We start from the raw sequence: 5927 nt of genomic DNA, 5'->3' as shown, positions 1-5927 counted from the left end.
TAGGGATTTGCATAAGTAAATCTATATCTATATATGTATGTAGAGCTGCATCTATTTGGGAGGGTTTGCAGGGGATAAAAGCCAGGAAGCAGCGCAGAGGCGTGGCTGGGGGAATGGCACGAAGGTGCAGGATGTGTCAGTGCAGTGTTGGTGGAGTGCGGCTGGGACAGTCGGTGGTTTTCAGGCCCTGAACTGAGCCCAGTTCTTGGCAGAGCACAGGAGAGTCTCCTTGGTCTCGCAGGACAGACTCTGAGGATTCAAAAATACAGCTTTGGGAGCTGCCTGGGTGCAGAGTGGCCTTGTGTCATGCTTGGATAGGTGTTGCTTCACCAGGGGAAGAGGTGAACCCTGTTCTCCCCTGTCTTTTCCCTCCCCTCACCTCTGTGATTCACCACCTAGGCTGGGGCTTGGAGCCTGCTCCATGGTGCAGCAGAGGGAGCTGGCAAGGTGGCAGGTGTCACACCGCAGTGTAGGGTTAGAGCTGATCCTGTCCCAGGTGTCCTGGCCGAGCCCACAGGATTTTATGCCCCATTCCCAAGGCTCAGTACTCACCGGCACTTGTCGCTTGGAAGCTTGGAGCTCACAAAGTGGGCTCTGCTGGGGAGAACCATGTTTCCTCTTCTCTTCTGAGTGTTGCTCTTCCTCTGATGGCTCAAGGGGCCCTGGATTTTCTCTTTCTTCCCAGTTTATTTCCTATAACGTCGTTTACAGACCCTGCTTATCCCCATGTGTCTGCAGTGGGAAGAAGCCAGAGGGGGAAGTGGCAAACCCTTTTCTTGCGTGTTTTTGGCTTTTTAAAATTCCTTCCCCATGTGACTGTCCTGATCCTGGGAGTGCTGTTGAAGCCATCAGCAGCCTCTCCCTCTCCAAACTCATCCCGGTGTCCGAGCAAGCTCACCAAAGTGGCTTTGTGGCTCCTGAAAGGACCTGAGCATCGGGAAAGGTTCGCATGGACCGTGCGAGCCCCGCAGGTCCTGCCTCTTGCCTTACCTGTACAGATCCCAGACAGACCTTAGATCCCAGACAGACCTTAGCTTATCTCAACACTAACTTGGAGTTAATCCCAAAGCAAACCAAAGGACAGTGTCACATCCTGGGGAGTCACTGCACCAGGCTGGGAGCCCAGCCCGAGATTGCACTAACTTACAGCAGAACTGACCCCGTGCCACCCACATTCCTGCTGGCTGGAGCCGCTCTCTGAAACGAGGGATCTGCGTTTTCCCAGTCTTTTGGGGCTTCTGAACTTGTGTTCCACGGTGGAAGTGTCCATTCTGCTTTAATGTCCTATCAGTGGAAGCAGCATTCCCTGTACTCCCTGGGGACACAGGGCTTGTCACCTTGCTCCAGTGGCCACACACACCTGCCTGGCCTGGAGAGAAAGCCCATGGCATCCAGTTCCTTACATGGAATAGTTCAGGCACACAGGAGTTCTCCAGAGATTTGCTCTACATACCAAAGAGGGGGACGTGTCTGGAGGCAATGGCTTGAGGGCATGACAAGGTCTGGCACCCGCTGCAGCAGGCGGGCATCTCCCTGCAGCTGGTGGATGATTCCTGCTGGAAAACTCCTGTTTATTCCCACCTGCGTAGCCCAGGGAGAACACCCAGCTCCAAGAAGGGGGATCCCAGGTGTGCAAGCAAGAATTGTCAGGTGAAGCATCTTCTCTCACTTATACCTCAAGATACTGTTGGTGTCAAAGGGATTGCCCAGATCTCTCCTGAACAATTCGCTTGGCACTGGGGGTCTCTTGGGATGATGTGGTGGGGCTTGTGTGTTGGCTTGGGAAGTGGTGGCACTGTGGGGACACTTGGATGAAGGGGTGCAAGGAGGCATTGGAGATCATGGTCTCTGATGCTTTTGGGGGGAGGATATGAAGTGGTTTTCCCCTGTAGCAGGGAGGGAGGATGCTGGAGAAGTGGAGCTGTTCCTGCCTGTGACACAGAGGGAATGGCAACTGCCCAGCCATGGGGGGAGTGCAGCAGCTGCACCCCACAATGAGTGAAAGGTGATGGGATGCCCCAAATCCACGTGTTTGGCTTCATGGGGACTCCTTTGTCCCTGAACCTGAAGCAGGAGAGCTGCTGTGGCCATTTCTCCCTGGCAGTGCTTTGGACACGGAATGCTGCAAGACCCACCAGCCAGGTGAGCCTGAGCACTGCTGCAGCTGGGCCCAGGTGTGAGACCCAGCCTTGGACCCACAGTAACTCACCAAAACTCCTCCTTCTGCCCCATCTCCCCCTGCTCCCACCTTGTCCTGGCTCCTCTCCAGGTAGCAGGGAAGTTCTCCTTGCCCTGGGTCCATAACGGGCTCCGGTCCAGCTCTGGAGAGGACAAACCTGACTCTTCTCATGTTGAATCTGCTTCAGGCCATGAACATTGAGGTTCACGTGGTTGCTGATGCTGTTGTGCAGACAGCATGTAAATGAACTGAAATGTCTTATCCCTAATGAAAAGATTTCCTGCTTTTTTAATCTATTAGATATGGAAATATTTTTTGAAATTGAAAAATGCAGTCGGTAGAATTTAAATTGAAGCGTAATACATGTAAAATATATTTTAGTTGATAATTTTGTAAAATGCACTTTTTTGTGTCTCTTCCCTGGTCTCCCAGATCTGTATTTCATTGTTTACAGATGGAATGAGAACATTCCCTATTCCCTCCTTCTGTGAGAAAGATATATTAGAAGTAATTCTTAAAAAATAAATTTGAAAAATCGTATTGATTTAGAAAACAAACCAGTGCTGGACTGTTCTTCCCATTCCTGCATGAACTTCCTGCCTGGACCTGGTGGTTGAAGGAGTTAGGAGTGCTTGGGAGCAGATGTGGGTGCTCAGGGTTGTTGGATAAGCAATCTGTTGGGTTTTCCATGGGAATAGAGCAAGTGGCAACAGGATAGGCAGGGACTGACTGACTTTTCTGCAGTCTGCTCTTGACAGCCCCTGTCAGTGGAGTATTTGAGTCTCTGCTGTCCAAGCAGGGCAGGTGGTGGTGGCAGTCTTGTTTCAGCTGGGCTTTAGGAACCCTGAAGGAAGCATTTGGGAATGTTGCTTTGGAAAAGTGTCTCGCTTGGAACGCTGTCTCCTCCAGCTTCTGCCAGCTGAGTGTCACAGCCCCGTGGCACCAAGTGAGGACAGGTCCAATGGCTGAGCCATCTACACAGATATCCCAAATGGCCAGAAGGATTCCAAGTGGGAGAAGAGCAGACAGGAGTCAAATAACCTGCTTGAGGAGCAATGAGGAGCAGGATGATGGGATCAGGAGTACCTGGTGGGAGTGTCTGCAGCCACATGCAGGTGAGAGCTGTTCAGGGGTGCTCCCAGCCAGTGACAGGGCTTGGGGGTGCAAGGCCAAAGGCAAGGCACATGCAGGGATTTGCAGGGGCTCCTGCACACTCATCCTCAGGGGGAACAGCTCCCGTGGCCCTGGGTGGTGACACAGCCACTCCCACACAGTCCTGAGCCATGGCTCCTCTGTCCCGCAGGCTCCTCCTTGTCTTTCACAATTTCCATTCCATGTTGAAATGTTCTGCTGCTTTCTGGGGCTGTGGCCTTGCACACCTGGGAAGAGAGGGGATGAGCTCTGGGAACAAAATGGGCAGAAGGAAAGAGTAATGTCTGACATGGAATTAGCTCCTAATTACAGAGAAGGGAGTGAGGGGCACATGTGGCTTGTGCACATTAGCTGGACATGGCAGGACTGCATCCATAGCCCTTGGATAATCCATTGGACCTTGGCTGCATCTTTCTGAAAATTTGCGGCATCTTTCACACCCAGGTCACCTTGAGCAGGAAATTCTGAGATGGTCCCATCAGGAGCTGGGGCTGTTCAGTCCCTGTTCCTTTTCAGCCCTGGTGGCATCACACCTGCTCTTAAATTCCTGATTAAATTTCTTCCTAGCATTAGGGATTTTGCTAGAGGATCCTGACTTTTGCTTCCTGCTCCCAGCCTAGCTTCTCACAGGGAGCTGCTGGAAGCACAGACCTGGAGAAGCAGATCAAACCAAGAGAATTCCTGAAAAAGGAAACCACAGTGATGAAGTGAATTCATCTGGGAATTTTCCTCCCAAGGGAGGAAGGAGCTTATCCAGGGAGATGTACATTTGTGAGCTGCTGTGGGGCCACTGAGCATGATATTCCCAACCCCATGGCCTGGGATTTCTGCTGAAGAATCAATTTGAGATTTCCTAGTTGGATTTAATGTGACCTGGTCACTGGGAACCATCAGTGATGTGGGTGCCAGAAATGGAACAGAAACCTGGACCCACGGCCGGCTCTGGTGCTTATCCGGTGTCGATGCTCCCTCAGAGAGGTCCTCTGGAAAGACAACCAAGAAAGAGCTTTTCCATCCCCACTCTTCCTGCGTAGTGAGCCGTCACCAGAAGGATAATCTGTGGCGGGCTGAAAAGTTGGGATTAATGTCAAACAAAATTGGATTTACTGTTGAAATCTGCTACCCGAGGGAGGCACACGGAGCCGTATCCAGCTCTCCTGGATCTGACATTCAGCAAACTGCTCTTGTATCATGACTGATGCTGCCAGGAATGTTCTGCTGCCACTGTGGCAGAGTCCTTTTGGCCACAGGTTGTCCTTGGAGTTTCCCATGCATCAGGAAGGCGTGGGCTCACTGGGTGGAAAGGTGAGGTGTGTGGCCATTGGAATCTTGCCTGGCTTTGGCCAGCTGGGCATGCCCTGGCAGCTTCTGATGAACATCAGTGGTTCAGGTACCTGGCAGAGCCAACCTGCTGTGTCCCATTTCCCTCATTTCCACGTGTGGTGTCTGAAGGTGACAGAGCCTCGTGGCAATTGCAGGGAGAAGGAGGCACCAGGGGTGCTGGGAAGGAGCTGCTGAGGCTGTGGGCACTTCCAGGCCTTTGGATAAGATTTGGGCACCAGGATGAGCACAATGAGAGGGTGAGAGCTGTTGAAAAGTGTGTCCTGACCTTTGGGAGTTAATCCTTCGAGAGGCACAGCAGTGTCCTGCAGATTCAAGGATGCTGGCATGGCTCTTTGTTCTGCTTTGGAGCAGCTCTTTTTTCCAGGGAAAGTGCCAGCTGGTCTGGTGATGCTGCTGTGGGAGCCTTCTTGGGGCTTCCTCACCTCACTCTCCACGTGTCCCAGCCAAGCAGATCCAGAGCAGCATCCAGGACTGGCTGAAGTGTCTTCCCACCTGGAGTGAAAGCCACGAGCTCCTGCTTGTGTTCAACTGGGGCTTTAATGCTGCTAATTATAATTGGCTGTAATTGTGCCAAAATCCCTGCGAGGCAAGAGACAGGAGCAGTTGGGACTGTCACATGAACGTGACAGAGTGCTCCAGCACCCACCCAGCTCCATCCCTGCCCATGGAGGAGCCGTGCAGGGAGTGGGAGTGGGATTTGTCCCATCACTGGTGGCAGGACCAGCCCTGTGTGGTGCCACAGAGGGAAAAGGGATACACATCCCCTTAACCTCCAGGGACCTGAGCGTGGGCAATTCCCTGTTTTACTGTGCCCTTCTCACCCCAGCCATATGGGATAAACACTTGGCTCACTGAGCTGGGGGCTTGAGGGGAGATAATGGATAGCTGCTCACTAATCCCTGCATGCCAGCGTTGGCTCTTGCTGCTCCAAATGCTGCAGTGGCAGCACAGGGAGCTCCCAGCTCCGTTGGCACAGGCTCCATCCATGGGAAAGCAGCCGCAGCCTCGCAGAGCCACTCTTGGAATGGCTCCTGCACTGCCTGTGTCACTCAAAGCTGAATAAAAATGAGGTTGAGCTTCTCATGTTCTTCTCCAGCTGCTGCTCCTGCCATGGCTGCATCCCTGTGCCCAAAACCTCAGGGTCCTGGAGCAGCAGTGCAGCGAGCCATTTTTCTGGAAACATCAAGCTTGGACATTCCTGGAGACTCTTTCCTGTGATAAAGCCCTTGGCAGAAAGGTAATTCCTGTCTGG

Source organism: Passer domesticus, chromosome 6 (genome assembly GCF_036417665.1).
Source record: "Passer domesticus isolate bPasDom1 chromosome 6, bPasDom1.hap1, whole genome shotgun sequence".
Lineage (NCBI taxonomy): Eukaryota > Metazoa > Chordata > Aves > Passeriformes > Passeridae > Passer > Passer domesticus.
The sequence above is the reverse complement of the archived record's forward strand: the minus strand, read 5'-3'. Positions refer to the sequence as shown.